Raw genomic sequence first — 21,483 nt, 5'->3', positions numbered from 1 at the left:
CTAGTGTGAGTCGAGTATAATAAAGATTGATTGATTGATTGATTGATTGATTGACAAAAAGATTGATAATTATATATGGCGGTTGGCATATTACCCTCTTTCACTGAGCTGTCAAAGAATTGCTTTCATTGTTACCAATAGTGATTAGAATTATCACTGGATATCAGCAGAGTGGCTATTGGAATTGCTATCATCTTCTGCCTGTTTTATCTCCAGGTGTCAAAGTACTATATAACAAACCTGTAGAGTTATCATTAGCTATCACAATGCTGTCAAATGCTCTCCGAGAAAAATGCGCAACTACAAAGACATTGATAGTAGTTTTCAAGATGTCACCACCGGACACCGTGGTTGATATAGAACATTACAGTCAAGCAATCATAAACTTCTTCTAAACTATCAGCATTATTCTTGAAACATGATTAACCCTTGGCTATGTGATCCTTAGAACTTGGCGTGACCCTTGGCTATGTGGGTATCAAGGTAAATTTCCAAATATTAACGTAAGCCTACAAAAATGTTTTCTGGTAGGTTTTACATGTAAGAGTTAACCATGGATGTGAATTCCATGGCAACATGTTGGATCCTTACTTTCCCAACATACCTCAAGCTTTGCTAACATTTGATCGGCCACCGTATGATTAGATTTGCTCGCTGACTCAAAAGTGTAAGCATGCGAAGTTTCAATTACGGCTGGCCAAGTCACAGTGTCAACTGGAATTGTTAATCACGGGCGTTGAAGTGTGAATAATGTCTGTGAGGTGTCAATCACAACCTTTTTAAGTGTCAGTCATGGCTTTCGGAGTGTCAGTCACAGCTTTTAGGTTGTCAATCGTGTTATGTAGGTCATTTCCCCCACACTCATCATGACCTGAGTTCAATTAGTCTAGAACATTCTCAAGGTCACTGCCCTTGATGACCTCACAACCTTGAATTCAATTAGTCATGTTTGGAATGTTCTGGAAAGTTGATTAGTTGTAAAATGTCGGATTTATTACTAGTAAAAGGTGTATGACATGCCACACATATTATTGGGCATCGCATCATTTGTTCATAATTACAAACAATTGAGCTTCTGGTCGCTCATGTTTACAATTATACGTAATCTTTCACACACGATTGTCTGCTTTCACACCTCCTCATATTCCCTATTATTCTATGAATACATTTCTTGATATTTTTTATTCAGTTTTTCATTCCACACCAGCATCTTATGAGGGAGACTTCTAGCCTTCGCAATGATGATAAATAATATTCAGTTGATATGAATGCCAAAATTATCCTCGTCCAAATACGCCACCGATTAGGGAAACACCGGAATGAGAAAACCCCTTCTTTAGAGAGAGTCCCTTTGTTATTAAATACTTCTTGAGATATCCTACAGAAGTAAAAGATGTCGGGAGGTGTACATTGGAAAATTACGCAAAGACTTGAGCAATCGATTAACAAACTGATCTCTTTCTCACTTTATGTGATATCAGCAGGCTATGTATGAAATTTCCATGTCACAACTTAGATTCCGCGGTCAAAGGGCGGATATTTCATATGAAAATTAATGCGTCCAGCAAAAATGTAGTGTCTCTGGCGTGCTATTTAACCATCACGTGTTAGGTTTCTCACTTACACCAATCTGTGAAACCTCGCGAGGCTGGACTTCAATGTTACAAATCTTCAGAAAGTTAAACGGTCCATCCATAGCAGTGCGTGGAAAGGATTGATGTGGATCGCTCGAAATCTCCAAGCTTCAGTCCCAGCACGCGCAGCGTTTTCACACAGAGTGTACGCCAATAGATGGGAATGTTCCGTTGTCGTAAATTCACAGTTTCTCTCGGTTAGTGCGCAGCTGAAGTTCTTCGACGGCACGGATACCTCATACGTTGATGTCCCGACGACAGGAATTTGCAGGATCAGCTTTCGAAGAGAAGTAAGTAAAAATGACGGCATTGAATAATTGTTGTATGTTCTTAGGACACCGGTTGCCGTCCGGTATTACCTGTCGTACAGTTTATGGCGTTAACGCATGACTGAACGTTCAATGTAGCACACTTTGATCGCTTTCTTTCAGGTGCGTTTTTGTATTCAAAGCTTAGATTCGATTGTCTAATGAAACATTAAGGTAAGCTTTGGCCATGTTCTGTGTGTGACTTTAACAAAGTCATGTCAAATCTCGCGTACGACTAAGCATATATTTTCCATTTATCTCATAAAATTGCAAAAGCGTTAGCGTTTGGTAATCTTCGTGGCATAAACTTTATTCCAAACTAAATCCATAGTTGCATGGAAATCCCTTGAAATCTTTTTGTGGTGAATATGAATCATTTTGCTCATCTGCAGAGGCAATAATTTTTCCAGACGTCAAAATAGTCCCTTTTGTTGCATTTTGTCAATCCCCACCACCAGCTGATCGTGACAGAACGGGTTTAATGGACGGGCCCTTTCCATGTCGTGCTCTCCTTAATGGGTTGCCATGGCAAATTGTGAGTTATAATGGGGATTCTGCATGCTATATTATGAAACTCAAGAAACGAGACTCAGGAAAGCTAATGGTTTGTCAAATTATCAATGACATCTTGTGTCTCGGGAGCATCAGGATGAGGAGTTTAGAAAAAAATGTGTCATCTTTTGCGTTATGTTGCCTTTTCATCGTCAAATACTATCACAACTTTTCTGTAAATCTGTTTTTGACGCGAAAAGCAGATTGCACAAACATTTTAGCTGTGGATTGGCTTTACTAGACTTCTTCGTCATGAGCTTTTATCTTTCCATTTCTCAGTAAACTTTGCGAATTTACTCGTAAATAATTTCTTTTATTACCGTGACTTATGTACTTTGCCGCTGAAACTGCCGTTTGGTCGCGAACACATTGTCGTTGTCGGGCTAGCATTGTTGATTTCGCATTGTACTCGCGCCTCTCATAAACTTGCGCTACTCACAGGTAAAACCGCCACGATATAGCATTATATTGCACAACTAAACACCCCTCTTTCACCGACTGCTTCCCAAGCATATTAAAAAACTTGAGATTTAAAAGAGAAACAAAAAGAATATCATAAACAAAGATCTAGTTTGTATTTGCGAAGTTAATTTTTTTTCCTTCATTTCAGTCCATCGAAAACATTCCGCCAGTAGAAATTAGCTTCATACACGACCTCACGCTGGCGTGAGACGCGCCAAACGGGAGTATACTCCCTGACGTCAGAAATATAGACTGCATAGTTCAGGTTCCATGAATAGTCAACTGGAAATAATACTAAAGATTTCCCCAAATCTGTCAAATTAGACTGCACGCAACGCTAGCTTTTTGCCATCAGAAGCAATTTATTTTTTATTGGGAACAAAATGACGACGCTAAGGTGTTTAGTCGCTTCATAATTCATCCTTCTCTACGGGATGTGTGAATGAATTGAGACAAAATCGCTGGCCGCTTGGTTAACTTCAGTAAATGCAGTTCTACGGAGTGAATTTTGCATTTCATTTTATCAATATATCTGGCTCATTTAAATCTTTGGTACATTTGAACAGCACCTTCCACGGCTTCCACTAGTTTCAAATATAGTATATACCGACGACAATTATCTAGAATCCCACTGCAGCTAAAACCTAGTTACCTGCAGCCGTTCCATTTTTAGAGCATAATTGAGAATATCGCCAAATTTATTAGACAACGACTCATAGCTTCCCACTGTCTCTTCGAACGGACAAATGCACTTCTGTGTGGCACAGCGTTTCAGTAATGTTTGTCGAAAGTCAGTCGATGTTTCAGTCATTCGTCTTTTGTCGTTAGTCATGTCAGTCTAGTTGCTTGATCACACTGAAACGTTCATCGGCAGCAATTCACTTTATGTTTCGACACCTAACTTATAGCCTACATCAAAACATGACATGTAAATTTTTAGTGCATTCAAACATTGTCTTCAGACTACCAATTTAATGAAAGAGCGGGAGTAGAATTCTATCAAATGACATTTCAGCACATTTTCACATGAAATTAGACTTCTGATATTCAAAAGTGCTAGTCCGTGAAAGCAATGGCCCTCCGATTAAGGTAGAATGCGCCTCGGAGACAGATATACAGACCATCAAACTTTTCCAATTCTTTTCTGATCTACCACTTGTAAGGTTCATTTTAAAGTTCTTGGTGTAAGAAAACTTTTTACTTAGCTTTACCAAAATTGAAAATTTTAACTTTCTCTATAGAGTTAACACAGGGATGGTGGCCATTTTGAATTTCAAATATTGGTAAATCTTGGGTAATTTATTTCTCTAGTACCAAAATTTGCACGGCAATCCCCGATTTTTATTCTTGACTTTGAAAGAGCATTGTCGAAAGATTCCTTAAGGAAATTTTGAGCAAAACTTTAAGTTTTTCACTATCGAGGCGTATACTACCTTAAAAGCGACATTCGAATGCGGTTCTCTATGAATGAGTGAAGGCATAAGCTTATATGGAGGTCAAACGATCCGATTGCAGTGAAATTGGTTGAGGACCCAATACAGGAGGATGTTCAGGACGCAAGTCTTGCATGGCTCATGATGCTGTACATTTGAGCAAGGCACTTTTTTTAAGCTCCATTCTTTCACAGTAGTAATGGGTACCATGTAACTACACTCCTGCCTGTTGAGGCGATGCATGGAAAAAAAGCCACTATCGCTGATGTCGCTCGCTTTTATACACAAGGGTCGCTTTTGTTCATTTTTGTATCAAGTCATCTGTGCATCCGCCAGCGTTGTAGCATTAAGCCGATCCTATGTGCAATTTTATCTATGTCTCTATGATAAAATATGTATCCAGTCCCCCAGATGAGCTTTGAAATCAATGTATCTTAGCGTTGGTTGTAAAAGCATGTTTTTATACCTTTGGGTAACACTATACATGTATCGTTCAAACTTTGTGCGGAATAAAATGCCGTCGGAAGCAGAATTCAATACAGACGAATAATCAAAGTTTGTAGAATCAACAGATAAATCTTCAGTAACTCCCCAAATGCAGTGTATTGATTAGAAACTCTTCCATTCCCAGTGCTGTCTGGGACTAACACTTCAGGCTAATTTACGAGTCAATCTCTGTCTTTCTGATAGCGCACAGTTGGAGTCGCCTAAATACCAGTATTTTCGATAATTATGGTTTTCTTGTTACTTTCCATTTGCCAGCATCGAAGGGCGTACATCGTGCTGCCCTTCTGTCTGTTGACTTCTTTCTTTCGGCTTCTGTGTAGTCTTAACCCGTCCTGCATTGAGTGGTATCGTGGGTACCTCTACGCAACTGATAAAACCGTTTTACGGTTGAAAACACGCCACCGTAATCCAGTTTGGATGGTTTCATATTACTCAGGTAAAACGGCGCTCGCTATAAAGGGACGGCCAGAAGTAAATGACGTCACGTTCAAGCTTTTACCGACCATAAAGAACCCTGGAGGTCCGCTCCATAAAAAAAACTTAAAAGTGCTACGCCGACCACCCTACTGTCTGGCATACATGTATCGGAGAATAATTTAGTGCGAGATCATTCTCCTAGCTTTACACTTTCCGGCGCACTTCAATTTACTTTAACGCGATAGCTGTAGTCGGACGGGGAAAAACATCTCGCTGTCTTAAAATCAACGCTTGTTTATCTCGTGGGGCACTAATCACACATCCAGCGCAGACTTATTCAAATAACTTTGATTGCTACAGGCCATCTACTCTACAATAGGAGTTGTGCGTAACCTTGATGGTACCGACATACCTGATTCACGGTTATGCATCGCACAGATCACGTCTGGATATAAGAAAACTCATCTTTGATATTTTGATGCCAGGTAGACCAAAATATCCGGTGATGTGTAACGGTCACAGGGAATAGTATTACTGTTAATTTTCTAAATCACTTTCTAAATCACCATTATATAATTGTAGTACACTTCAAACTCAATTTAAGTAAGAATCTCACTCATCTACAGGACTTTAAAGGAAAATACGCCTCTGGCTAGATATTCGGACTATCATTTTTTTCCTAATACTTTCTAGTCTAACGCTGGTTGTGGGTATTTTGAAGCTCTGAGAGCAAGGAAAGTGTTCATCCTCGTAGTTTTTTGAAAGTCGAATTTTTAATTCTCCAATAGAGTTAACACAGGGATGGCGGCCATTTTGAATTTCAAATATCGGTAAATTTATGTTGGATATTTTGTTCCTCTAGCATCAACAGTTGCACGGTGACCCCTGATTTTTATCCTTGATCTGGTCAGAGAATAGTTGAAAGTTTCCCTGTGGAAAGTTTGAGCTAAAGTTGAAGTATTTCAGTTCGGAGGCGCATATTACTTTAACGTGTACTCTATAAAGGGTATCGCTATGGCTTTATAAGTATACCCTATGTACCAATATTAGACACCCATGATATCGACTGTCTCAAAGTCTGCATGCTTTCCGACAAAATCAGTTGTCATCTTTTGACAGAAGAAATGTTTGATTCAGCGATATCATCAGAAGTAAGATTAACATATCAATGTGTTGCATGTCCGACAGTGACAATTTTCAAGAAGGCTATTCCGACTGCGTATTTTCAAATGCAGTCTATTGGGCCAGCTCAGCTCATTAATTCTTATTTATTCTGACCTTGTTGGGAAGTCCGCTACTCTAAAATTATAGACAAGTGTTTCGGATCGGTGATCTTATGACAATCTTGATTGACTTAACATTTTGCCAAGTCTGTGAGATAGACAGTAGAGTAAATCACAGTTGTGAGCGAAACGCTATCTTCCTTACCTACCGTCACTCTTTACAAAGATCCACCACTCTCTATCGTCGACGTGACTAGAATGCTGTTGTTTCAAAAAACTTTCTCCAGGCCTTGTCAACATCTCATGAACTCAGATAAGATAAAAAATCAGATAAGACAAAGGTCAGAGGTGCATTTGACTGTGTACCTGTAATTATGCTGATCTACGTGGCCTGCTTCGTAAGACAAATAAAAAACCCTACTCGTATTTTATCAACTTTTAGTCATCGCTAAGAGTAGGACGACAGAGATGACCTTTAAAAGAGACGCCTTTGTAACGACCAGATAATTTGTCTGTTTTTTATCGACTAATTCACTGGTTTTTAACAAAGTCGTGTATTGATTTAAAACGCAATTGCCGATAAGTATTCATGACATCAAATATGCTGATTGGTTTTTGAGCGGATGCCGGCGGGAGATCATTTCGGCGATGTGAGGCAATGATATAAAAGTGCGTATAGACGCGATGATGGCCCGCGGCGATAAAGAAATGACCAAATCGTTTCCCTGTGCCAGCCCGCAAGCTTTAATATGATAAATACAAAAATATTTGATCGAAAAGAGTGAAGGATGATGTGTCGCATCAATATATGCAAAACAGACCTCTGCCAGATACATGTATTAGAAACAAATTGTATTTTGTGTAACAAGGCTCAGAAAAAAGGTAGGTTCTAAAGGATTTTTTACGTTTTTCTCACTGTCGCCAAAGGAAAACAACAAGAGACTGCAAATCGACGCCTTATTTTCGCATATGCGAAAATATTTGACGGTCAGAGGCATACGCTATAGTTGTTCCGTTACTGTAAATATATTTTCCTTGGCCTTTAATGGGACAGTTCAGGGCAAAAATATAGAAAAATGTCTTGTCCTTGCGTAAATAGCCTGTTAATTTGGTACAATAATGGGGTAAACACACGCAATGGAAACATATACAGGTTTTACAGACATGGAGGTACAGTATTATTACGGGATGGGAACAGGTGTTAACTGGATAAAGATCCAGATCACGCGTATGGAGCGCCGTGGTGGGAACAGAAACAGTGTTTATAATTCGCTCTAAGTAGGTGAAAGAAGCGTGTAATGTGAAAGCAAAGAACTCCACTGTGTACGGTTGATAATTGTATAGTAAGGTCTCTAAGGAAGAAGGTTACAATAAAGTGAAAATGATTACGTCGTGTTGCGTATAATACGTAACGTAAAGATCACACAACTGTCCGATGTGTACGACAAACCGTTCAAGGGAGGTCATTAGGAATTGCAAAAAAAGGTTGTATCTCGTGATGGTATGCGTTCGGCAAATGAACTTTGGCCTCCCGATAACACAGGCAAGACCTTGTTAACGTCTCCGGATAATGTACCACACAGTAGTTCCTTAATCAATGTAATTTTGAATGTTGAAGCTCACATTTTTAAATGGATAAGAAGGACATTAAAATACATCGCAGGGCGGTACGGTTACTTATAAACTATTTCACAATATTTGACACAATTACACGATTCTCCGTCATGCCATGCTTGATGCTATCTGGCGCCAATTATATGTGAATAAGTTAAAGAAAAATTGTTGTGCAATAAAAAATAATGAACGAGTGAAACCGTTATAAGTAAGTCATATATTAGCGAATAATACTTTTCGTCTTGCTTCGCCGAAATGTTACACTTATAGGATTAGAAACACGCCATGAGTTTCTCAATGGCTGTAAATTAGGCGCGTAAAATGAAATGGCGTGATATGTTCAACGGATCTTTAATAATAAACATTATATCTATGACCTAACATAATCGATAAAAAGAAAGATAAATTTTGACTTCTCTTGCTTTCTACATTTATCAAAATGTAGGTACATCGATTCCACTTATATCTAATACCTTTGAATGCAAAATATGCGCTCAGAATATTTGAGCGATGCAAGACAGCTAATAACTTTTTATTAGTGGTTCTTCAAGGAGATTGTTCATTTGTGTCGCATTCGCGCAATAAATGCAAATTACTCTTGCCGACTTAAAGGCGAGAGGAAATGATCGCCAACTTTTCAAATCCATTCAATGCCCCAAGAGAAATCTGAAACACAATGATTTTTATTCGTTTTTCGGCGTGTTAAAAAACGGAGTGGGTTAAAGTTAAAACTAAATTGAAATGAGGATGCGAACTTTTCACTTTCCAAAACATCAGCAATATTTCCCATAGCATTAACACAAGATAATATACTGAATCCCAAGATCAGGCTGTGCGTTATTTTTGGCAACATGGTTATTAACTGTACGGTTGCTCCAAATTTGTCTATCGGCCAGGTTAAAACTCCATCTAACAAATCACCATAAAATTGTAAATTATAATTTTGAAGCATGTATATATGATTGTAAAATCAACAATTCGTTGAATATTCTGAGCAATGAAGATAAAGTGTCACTGTTGAATCCTCCATGATAATCATGAACTCTCTTCTCCGCAGGACGACATATCTTCACAAAGCACCATAGGGAAAGTGAAGTATTCAAGCTATGAGTAACTTGCGATAACATTCTTTCGAATTTGCAATCTTTTCGGCGTGGGCGTTTCATTTACTTTCTCACAGCACATGCTCCACACATAAGCAATTCTGCCCGCTGAAAGCCGCCGAGAGAGACTTTTACATTGGTGTCAATTTGTACAGACATCTGCACAGCACGGCGCGGACAAAGTTCAATCTGTCGGTCGGTCAGATATTTCAACAAATGGAACCATACTGAAACGCGGGAAATATTTCTTTCTAAAAACCGACATTGTTATCTAATCATTGAAATCAAATACAGAGACTTCACGGCAGTCGTATTTTATCTCGATACTGACATGATAACAAGCGAAGCTACCGTAAAATTCAATTTGGGAATATTTTCGCTCACGTTTGATAGAGATATATTTACGGAAACCCTCATCTTGCGAAACGAATTTCAGTTGTATAGTTCCCAGAGTGCAGTGCACTAAAGCGATTTCAAAATCATATATTTTTTATCGGATAAGTTTCTAAATACAGTAACCCATTATTATTTTTAATCTATTTTGAAGAAAGCTGTTAGGAAGTTTCATTTACCAATACGTTTGGCATGCATGGGCATCACACATTCGGACATGGGGCACCAAACACGTCCAAGGGGAGGGACGCATTGTGGGCAATTCACGGAAGAAAATACTCTTCAACAGCTTCTGTCGAACAGCCATAAGCCATACCCAATCACCGATTCTTAATAGCAACTGTCTTCATGAAGTTTGTTGGGTTTTAAGGCATTCTTCGCGGAAATGCAAAGTTGACGTGAGACTTACAACACTGAAGAGCACCGTCAATCCAACTTGTAATTTGCCCGTAAGCTCCGCACGTAAACTAGTCTGACAATATCCACCGGCACAGAGGTAACTATTTGGCGGTAATCACATCGCCTTATGCCTGCTTCACTCCAATCTTAAGCCAGACAGAACTGTAATGACTTTCACTCTAATGAAAAAGCGAAAACCGAAGAGAAAGGCAGAGACTTGGCAGCTACAGGGCCAAAGTGACATTGATCAAGCTGCGCTCAAAGGGATATTAAATCAGAGGAAGTGATTTGTTACTATGGTAATTAGATCCCTAGTAACGGGCTTTTCCTTAACTTGACGCTTTATTCGTCATGTCAGAACCAGGTTATAGACAATTCGATCACCAAAACCAAAACCAAAACTTTGATTCAGCTATAGAACAGTTAACGTTGCACGACATGTGCATGTTCTATATGTTCAATAGTAATGAATGAATATCAAATGCACAGCGTCAACCAGCCAGACAATTCGTGGAATGTAATTGGCGTTTCTGTAATGTTGGTGCAATAACTGACGAATCTAAGCCTCAGAGAAGTATCTCGCCAACTAGCTTGTCAACACAGCCTGCGTTCAGTATCTTAAATGTTCGCACAGGACTGATACACACACACACACACACACACACACACACACACACACACACATATATATATATATATATATATATATATATATATATATATATATATATATATATGTATATGTATATATGTATATGTATATATATATATATATATATATATATATATATATATATATATATATATATATATATATATATATATATATATGTCATACATTCTATGCCCGTATTGTCATTCTTCTATTGTTCCAGGGTACTGATATTAACCCGTATTTTAATATGTTAAAATACAAATAATATATATTCACTGTATTAGAATATATCTGCCATAACAGAAAACCCTTTCCAATTCCAGATTCGAAGACGCTATATAAAGAAATGACTGTCAAATCATCGTCATCTGGTTGTCACATTACGTTTGAGGCGAATTCATAGAACCAATTCACTAATCATTAGGTGAAAATGCCACAGAAGAAATGTGCATGAATTTCATATCGTTATTTTTAGGTGGAAATCTTTTGTTTTTATGTAAGTATTGGGAAATATGCACGTTTAAATTAACTCTCTATTTGAATAGGATCGCCATTTTTAGTTGAGGACCGATCTGGCAAGAGAAATAATCGCAAAATGGGAAAAATTGATTTAAAAAACTTGTTAGAAGAAAGATCGGTGACAAAGATATACACACACCTACATACCTACACATACCTACATACCTACACATACATACATACATACATACATACATACATACATACATACATACATACATACATACATACATACATACATACATACATACATACATATATACATATCAATTCCTATTTATTCCCCCAAAATACAAATATAATGTACAGGTGTCGTATTACAGTAACACTAATTAAACACACTACATCTTGGAAAGATGTGGAAATGGCCTATGTAAACGTGAACAGTGAAGTCAATTTAATTGAAACAGAAACCTTTCACACTGTATATCCTGCACCTTAATCTCCAGATTTTGTTAGAACCCCTAATGGCACTCAGACTGCAAAATTTAGTAATGAATTGGGCATCATTTCTGCTGAACCCAGTTTTAAGGAGACCTGTTATCAACTTTTGTTGAACGTTACCGAGGCTACCTATAACTAGTACGACGACCTTAGAACGAAATCCAAAGCTATTGATTTCAAGCGTCAGGGGATAATACTTATCAAACTTTGACCGGTTACATCTTGAGGTGAGTGCATCACAGTGACAGCTATTTCTACAAGCGTTGCACGTCTATTTGCTTTGTCAATAATAGCAATGTCTGGTCTTTTGTGTGGACGTTGAAATGTTTGTTCAACATTCATGTCTTTGAACAGCTTAAGATCAAGTACTTTGTTTTAAATAATTCCTTGTCTTGATTACACCCTAACATTTTCTGATATAGTAAATCAACTATTCTGTTATCTGTAAGCTGGTATAATGCATGCAGGCATGCATACATACATGCAGGCATGCATACATACATACATACATACATACATACATACATACATACATACATACATACATACATACATACATACATACATACATACATACATACATACATACATACATACTGGCTGATAAGATGAACTTGTCGCATTTATTGTGTGCAAAGTATACCTTCGAGTTCACTCTCACTAAAACAATCTTATTTCTTCTAAGTGTGACGTGTGTTGAGAAACGTTATACAAAGATAGCTACTTCTTAATTCCTTGACAATGAAGACTGATTGTCATCTCTTCAGTTCCTTCCAATATCCTGTGTTTACACATAGTTTTAATTCTTTCTGACGTGTGACTCATCTCTGACCAATCAAAGTCAAAGACACTTCTTACTTTCCCACCAAAACCGGCTATATCACAGCCTGAATCAACCATTTAATATAATATATGTTTTTGTATAGTATAGTGTATGTGTATGCGTATACTCAGAGCGCATCGCTCACCATTGGATCTGGTTGTCACATATCCACCCACTGATACATTATGTTATTGTAGCAGTAGTTCATCGTAGCTGTAGTAATAAAGTTGGAAGAAATAGAGCCGTCACCTCTGTCTCCATCACTTGAACTCAAAAGATCCTGCTTCATAAACAATCCGAGACAACGTGTTGGTCGCAAGAAAAACCTTTGGTCGACTTTGTTTTTTCCCTTCTTTCGCAAAATATTCAGAACATGTTTCCACCTAACTGACATTATCAGATGTCAAACTTTCTTATCTGTAAAATCGCTGCCTCCGCTAGGACGAAGCGGGAAAGTCGACGGATCCATATCTATCTTTCAGGGAAAGATAAATAATCTTTCTTGACGCATTGAGAATAATGTCTCCGCGCAACCTCTTAAGGAGACAGCGGGATCTATACTCCTTACGATAAAAGCAATGTCGTTTATGGTTTTTTCTCCTTAAACGTAAATGAAATTCACGCTTTGCCTTCGGTCGACCATCTTTATACTGTAGCAGCAAACTGATTTTGGAACGCTAAAGGATTCTTTACGGGGCACATGACAAACCTCATGGTTTTTCATACACTGGAGCGTTCAAATCTTTCGAAGCGAGACTTTAAGGGGACATCAGACGGTTTGTAGTCACGTGACCTTAAAACATATGGCTGAATTTGTGGACTTGGATGAAACAACATATTATTGGCCAATTTACAACATGACTGCTAAAATCATATCACAAATTTGCATGTCACAAAAACATTTCTTGCTTATCAACGACTAGCTATTTCATAATACTGTCAGTCATAGTATTTTTAAGATAAGGGGACTCTCTCGCTGCGTACAAATAAAGACTTAGAATCGACATAGAAATCGTTCTCAGAGTATTCACTTTTAACAAAATAACACTATAGTAAAATAAAATTTACACATAGTAATTCGTTCTGTCGTCAATTATAAATAGTGCTCAACTGAGCACTCTTCGCCAGTGATACAAACTAAAAATTGGCTAGCATTATTACGCTCCCAACAATAGAATATTTCCGAGAAAACCCTCAGAACGATAATTCTTTCTTTCATGATGATCAAACATAACGAACGTTTTGTCTTGTTGTAGAAAATCGTCAACTGTAACAACAAGGTCTACGCTTAATATCCAGGAAGTGGTGGATTATCACTTTATTTCCTTTTCTGCACTAGCTGACTCCCATTAGCCCAGACGTAAAATTGATTTTCTCGGCGAAGTGTCACAAACATAGCGGTACCTTTGTTATGATTGGTCAGTGTATGATGTGTTCAACAATCATATATGCCGATGAACATCGTTATCATGATCAATTTATGGAGATGACACAACACATGACAAGGCAAGGCGGAAGAGACCGGCATCCACGTTGAACACTTTTGCAAATCAACATAATCCTAGGGGACCCAGCTATCTCAAATTGCTATGGAAAGGCCCTCTAAGAAAACTCCGGATTTTTTATCATGTAGATTTGGTCCAGTGTACTTCATGATGAACCTATGACAGTTATTCATTTATTTCTTTTACAATCTTGTTTAAAGGGACAAAGTCGCCCATTTTTTCATGAATTTTGTTCGATACGAGATACTACTTACATTGTCTGACATGTTGAAAGATATTGATTGAATGGGTGACATGCAAATATTCGACCCCTATTTTAGACACGATAAATGAAACCATCGCGAAAATGAATTAATGGTCATGACCATTAATTCATTTTCGCCATGGTTTAATTTAATTTGTCTAAAATCGGGGTCAAATATATGCAGTCACCCATTCAATCAATATCTTTCAACATGTCAGACAATATAAGTAGTATCTCGTATCGAACAAAATTCATGAAAAAATGGGCGACTTTGTCCTTTCAATAGTGCCGAATAGTGACAGAAATGTCGACATAAAACTAATGTCCGACTCACAAAGATTGTAGGAGTATACATTCGTGATGCATGGGAGATCAGTGACACAGGAGATACTGTCTGTAATGTAGCACCTGGAGGGGTCTGGAAGGGTAAACTCCTTGTCGCAGTCTCGGGATTGTGGGTTGTTCAGCTATAAATAATACGCCATGCGTAAATCCTTGCCGTTGGGCAGCGTCTTCACGGTGACACAAAGTTATTTCAGAAATAAAATGGTAATAAATCGTTGACGATCATCAAGCAAGAGCAGACCTTAGTTTATAGCTCGTCGTAAAAATTAGCATAATAGGTTTAGCGACAAAGGATAGGTGACGCACGCCCCTGATGGTCACATGTGTTGTAGGTAAAAATGACAAAATTTATAATAATTTCGAAGGTAGTACTGTGTGTTTTTTCTCTAACATTTCGAAGTTATTCATTTCGGGAAATCGGTCTAGTTCGGTTCATCTTTTCCAAGCCTTTACCCCAAGGATATACATTCTTCTACCCTTTAAATAATGGTAATGATTTTAGTATACCCGGGGCAGGCTTTCAGTAACGGACCAACTGGCTATCAGGACAGATTTTCTTTGTTACAATGACTCCACTGCAAAGAGCTGATATCTGCAGGTCGTCGGTAATTGGTGACCGTTGACTAATTTTAAGAACACGTCACATGTATTAAAAAGCAAGAAAAGAAAAACCAGTCGCGATTCTCAGAAGAAAGTCCACGATGAGCTGCGTTTGCTATCGATGGCAACTCGTATAATATAGGCTTTTCCCCGCCGTCTTCGGAATTTTGCGGTCGGCTACGTTTCCGCTTGATGGAGTTTCTCGGCGAGGCTGTCCAATCCGATCATCTTAGTGCAAAAACATGTTTTTTGTTCGAGACTTGTACTCAATGAATGCAAGATGAATCTAAAATTTTTGAGTAACATACAGCTTCAAAGAGAATCCATTCCCTGGAATGTCTACCGACTGTAGATACAAAGCGAAGTGTATAGTATTAATGAAATAATTAGAAGAAAGACCACAAAATATAATGATGAGTGACCTTTCTTCGTGAAAATTGATTGCGGACCTACCTCCGTGGCATTTTACATCAAGTGCTTGGTTGCAAATCTTAAAAATCCGTGCATGTATTTTCAATGCAGATCGGCGCAAAAGATAATTAATGTCAGGAGAATATGATAGGCAGATCTGTCAATCATATTGTCACTTGGTTCACTCGTTCGCTTTCTTATAACTCTCCTGCGTTTGTCAGTTCATTGCATTTTTCTACTTCAGTGGAAAATGCAGGGGTCGTCTTTGAGAGCTACGCCTCCGCCAAGTCGTTTCCTTGAGGTACAGAAATGCAGAATTAGTTGCAAAGACAGTGTGTCATCGCCATATGCATTTGTTGTGTTCATGGAGCGAGTAAAAATCGCAGACGTTTACATCAAAAGCAGTTCAGTTAATCATGTTAAAGCCAGTAATACGGAATCAAAAAAATAAATGCCATAGTAAACAAGGAAGTAGGCACACTTTCTTGGAATAAAACAGCGTTTTCTCAATTTTTCATCCTGGTTTGCGGCGTCGATTGGGGCAAAATCTCATCTTTTAAAGGATTCCAAAAATATCAAGCACACTGTTACTGCCCGTGGTTTCCAGGAATCAACGACGGCAAACTCTCATCAAAATTCTGGATACATTCTCAGTACTTTAGATTATGTGCCTTTATTACGACCACTTCCTGAGACTTATTTTCGTCTGTTGGAACAGAGACGAGGAAATTAGCTTGACTGTGCCAACGTCAAACGGGGGTTAAATCGGCAAGACAATTCTGACTTGCGCAGAAGGGCGTCACGTGAGCCACGAAGCAGAACATTATCGAGTTTCCTTTTTGATGTGCCAGACACGTTCGCTTACAGCAAGTTACTTCATTTCGTGTCCGACGAGTCCAAATTACAGTTTTACTTTGATTTATGCGGATGATTAATCCTGCTAATTTTTTTATCTGAGAATGTCAGAAGAGTGTAGAAAGCAGAAGTAAATGAGAAAATCAGATAGACACAGCATAAGCAATGAATAACCGTGCAGAAATAAACCTGCAAACCTTTGATCCACCAGCTCAGACTTATGCTCTCTCTCATTTGTTATATGTTACAGTAAAACTACTGGGATTCTGTTCATCTTGTTTTACCCTGTCACATTGTTTTGGGCAGTCCTTGGAAGCCTCCTTCTTCACCGATGCTTACGTAGAGGTCAAGTTAAGGTTCTTCGCCCCTCGAAATTGAAGGACTTACACTTTCGCTTAAACTTTCCTCAAGGAAATTTTAAACCATTCTCTTTCGAAATCGAAAATGAAAATCAGGTGTCAGCGAGGAAAAATCGATGTAGGAGACCATTCTCCCGATATTTACCGACACTTGAAATCCAAAATGGCAGTAATCATTGTGTTAATATGAAGTAAAATTTCACAAAAATAAGCCAATGAAAGCTTTTTGCTCCTTGAACTTCTGCACATGGTAAGCTTAGTGTATTGTAAAAGTTTGAAAGTTCGAATATCTTGTCCGCGGGGCGCATTCTACCTTAAAAAGAAAGAAAATCATCATGATACGGAAACAACTTGTAAATGTGTGTTTATGGGATTTGCTTTTGTTTATATGCCACTGCAGGGTATTGATACCACTGTGTTGACGATTTACCCGGATGTAAAATGCTTTCATAGGGAAAAGGGTACTTCCTTATGCCGAGCTTACGAAGCGTGTATACCGAATTTTACAGGATATATACATGTACCATTGTGAGGTGGGGATTGTAAAGTTATGTTTTCGTGAAGTTTAAATCAAATTATTTAATGCTAAAGAAACGATTAATTTAAGCAAAATGATTGCCTTCCTCTATCTGGGATCAAAACTGTGTTGTAATTCAATCGGGATGATTTACAGGTCGAAGGTTACGTAGACAATTAACGTGTACGTGTATGGGAAACGGGTTTAAAATTTAATGGGCCTCGTGATTGAAACACTTAGACTTTTGCTAAAATGTTTCTCAAGAAAACTTAAAGCAAGTCGCTTTCGAAATCAAGAATAAAGATAAAGGACAACCAAGCAAAATTTGGTAGTAGGAAAATTACCCGATATATTTACAGACGCTTGAAATTCCAAACGACCGAAATCCCTGTGTAAACTCTTAGGGAGAAATAAACATTTTCAATTTTCACAAAAATACTGGTAAGCTGGCGAAAATTTAAGATAGATCGCGCCTCGGGGACAGCTATTCGGACTCTCAAACTTTTACAATTCTTTTCTGATCTACCACTTGTGGGGGTTCATTTTAAAGCTCTCGGAGAAAGAAAAATTTTCAGTGTCTTAGTTTTACGAAAATCCAAAATTTATTTTTTTCCCATAGAGTTAACACAGGGATGGCGGCCATTTTGAATTTCAAAAATCGCAAAATGTTGGGAAATTTGTTTCGCTAGTTCAAAAATTTGCACGGTGACCCCTGATTTTTATTGTTGATTTGGTAAGAGAATGGTTGAAAGTTTCGTTTAGGAAAGTTTGAACAAAAGTTAAGTCTTTCACCATCGAGGCGCATACTACCTTAAATAACTCCATGAGCTTTAAAATGAGCCACCACAAGTGGTAGATCAAAACAGTCAGCTGTATTGTAAGAGTTTGAGAGTCCGAATATCTTTACCTGAAGCACATTCTGCTTAACTGCAACTCTTGGTGTATTTTATAGTGTTACGCTGTTTTCAAAATACAATTTCTTGTCCTGCTCCCACACTCATGCCGAAACGGCTATTGCTCAACTTGTTCATACAGCCAGGGTGTGCATTATTCTGCGTGATAGTTAACAATTAAATTTTTGTTCATTCTCTAACAATTAAATTGTTGAACTTACATAATGCGTTGTATTAGCAAGACTAATGTACCCGGTGTTGCAATATAATGAAGGGCGAAGTATAAACAATTGTTTTATAAAACAATAAATAGATTTTATCAAAAATTGCAGCTAATATCCGCTTAAAGTATTTAACACGTTTTGAACTAATTTGGGATAATTGGATTTTCATATTTTGCAACTTTCTCAAAAGTGTAAGTTGCCATATAGCTGAATGTTGCAATATTACGATTTACTCATAAAACCAAGTGTGTAATATAAAAAGAAAAGCAGATGAGATAACATTTGTAGAATAAATCGACATTACTTCACCATCCAATTATCCCAAATTAGTTCCAATCGTGTTATTTAAGAAATTAATGTGTTTTTCTTTACAAAGAACCAGCACTGACGACCCCGAAGACTGCGACCGACATGATATGCCACCAATGCCGTGAAGATATATTTGTAAAAAAATGCCGTATCGATCATGTGCAATACAAACTACACTCTGGAAAGGTTTCACGAAATGGTATGCGGTCGGTATCGAAGTCAACAAAAAAGAACAAAGTTCAAAGATATATACATATACCACATATACCAAACCAACACGTTTGTTGATTTGTCGCATTTTAATTCAATATTTATAAATTAATGTGACTCATTCATTTATTCTACCAAGCGCAATAAATAAAAAAACGAGTGCAATTCGTTCTAATTTTGTGGAAGGTAGTCAATATTAATATCTGAATATTAATATCTGAATATTAATTTTTTCGACGTTCATGTATCTAACCCACTAATGCCTTAAATGGACACCTATCGATACTGATTGCATGGATGATTTTGTTCTCATTCTCTGATTCTTCTCATGGTTGGTTGAACATCATAAAGACTAACATTTAATCAACTTTTGCATATCTGCATGTTCATTACTCAATGGTTGATTGGTTGTGTGTTCAATGACTGGCAATGACTGTACGTCACCGGCATGTACTACCTGTAAACACTCATTAGCCTATATCTGTAATAGAGAACACGGCCAATTTTAATGAAGAACTCTGCAAATATTAAGGTCACGTCATTTCAATAATGGTTTGAATGCCGTATACAAAGGTCACTGACCGCGTGGAGAAACTAGAAGGATATAGAATTTAGTAGTTCATACGGATGTTGGTAACATTAAAAGACATGTTTCGTAGTCAAAAATACACAGTGTGTGGTATCTGTTTGCTTATGAAATAATCTGTACAATATTTATCTTGAGGAATAAAGTAGGATATACAAAGTTATCAATAAAATGGCCTCAACAAAACAGAGGATATCGAGAAACCAAAAACAGTATAACATGATACAGTGTCACGTCATGGTAAGAGATACGTGTTCCTGGCGACGCGTCACAATGTCTCCAGAAAAGGGATGGAAGTTGTTTTAAAAAGAGTGAAAATTGTGTGCTCCAGGTATCAAGGCAAAAGTGACATGCAAGTATTAGTCATATTAATAACCGGAAAGTCATCGTCTTGAAAATGTTACGGTCCACATACAAAATGCTCCAAGGTGTAATTAGAATTGATATGTATGTATGTATGTATGTATGTATGTATGTATGTATGTATGTATGTATGTATGTATGTATGTATGTATGTATGTATGTATGTATGTATGTATGTATGTATGTATGTATGTATGTATGTATGTATGTATGTATGTATGTATGTATGTATATATGTATGTATGTATGTATGTTTGTATGTTTGTATGTATGATGGATGGATGGATGGATGGATTTGTCGAAAATTACGAAATTTATCCCAAGCTGAAGTGAGACAAAGGGGAAAATGAAACATAGCGAACAATGTATAAATGCATTTTACAATTTTATATCACACTTCAAAATGTAAAATGAAACAACATAGCTGAGTTGGTAAGGATATTTCAAAGACTAGTTCTACGAGGCCAGTTACCCATCCCTAAGTCTTAAAAATAATAGAATTTTCGACACTTTCGAAACCTGCTCAGTTTGACGTAGCTCTTCGCCTTGATTGTATGACCAGTTCGCGTAACGACTTGAAACAGCCTAAGCGTTGTTAAGGGATCACCAAAAGGAGTTCGTTTATGTGGTTTCTAGTTTCCAGCGAAGGAAATTTTACATAAGGGCGAGTGGTTTCCTTTACTGCTTGCAATCCAATTACAGCATAATGAATCTGAATATGTCATGAGTGCATCCACCTAATGACACCGCAAAGCCCTCGAGAAAGCTCCGTAATATAATCCCAGGGCTAAGTATTACCGCTACGCCGTATTGAATTAAATTCCGCAGTGCGTGATTCACGACTTAAGACAACCTTTTTGCCGTTATCCATTCATCGGTATTGGAGAAAGCGTCCCGGTTCAATTCGAATCACTTTGTGACAAAACGGAATTTATTTGGACTGATCCCGAACGTCATTCTGAATCTGAGAGCTTCTCGCATTACGCGCTGAAACTCGTCCGTAATGTCAGCAGCATTTTAAATCCCTATAATTTTTCTCAGCCCCTTTTCAGCTCATTCTTGGTGTCGCTGGTTGAAATAGATAGACACGTAGCAGCTGTTAACTGCTCGATTTGCGAAAGAAAGACAGACAGACGGAAATACTGACAGAAGAACGGACAAACAGATAAACAGATAGACAAAATTACAAACGATCAAACAGAAGAAAGGTCAGAAAAGGAAAACGGATGCGTTTTTACAGCAAAATAAAAGTTCCAAAGTTGTACGGTTTATTTCGCCTATACCATACACACCTGAGAATAAGATACGCACATTTTGTATCAGGTAAAGTACAATCCTTCAAAGGTTTTGGCGAGAATGCCTTGAGACGACGCTTTGTGTATGTTATTTTTATTAAGAAAATGGGATATATATACAGGGGTTTCATTAAGTGTTGAAGTAGGGGGCCAGAATGGAAAAGTAGGCGGCTTGCAGCTGCCATGACCACAAAGCGGTAGTCGTTGTGGGAGGGTCCGGGAGGGGGTGTTCCCCCTCCCGGCCGAAGGCCGGAAACCCTGAAAAATGAGCTAAAATTCAC

General features: G+C 37.8%; 1 protein-coding gene across 1 annotated transcript in view; it reads left to right on the top strand.

Annotated features, from left to right (window-relative positions):
• The first annotated feature begins 1,674 nt into the window (after nt 1-1,674).
• The window catches only part of LOC139123271 (neuropeptide FF receptor 2-like), a 45,559-nt gene continuing 25,750 nt past the window's right edge, over nt 1,675-21,483 (top strand). Inside the window, exon 1 of the mRNA XM_070689401.1 lies at nt 1,675-1,924. The gene's annotated coding sequence lies outside the window, so the exon portion shown is untranslated. The remainder of the gene's footprint in view (nt 1,925-21,483) is intronic.

The sequence above is a fragment of the Ptychodera flava genome, chromosome 22 (assembly GCF_041260155.1).
Source record: "Ptychodera flava strain L36383 chromosome 22, AS_Pfla_20210202, whole genome shotgun sequence".
Taxonomy (NCBI): Eukaryota; Metazoa; Hemichordata; class Enteropneusta; family Ptychoderidae; genus Ptychodera; species Ptychodera flava.
This window is presented reverse-complemented; position numbering and strand designations above follow the sequence as displayed.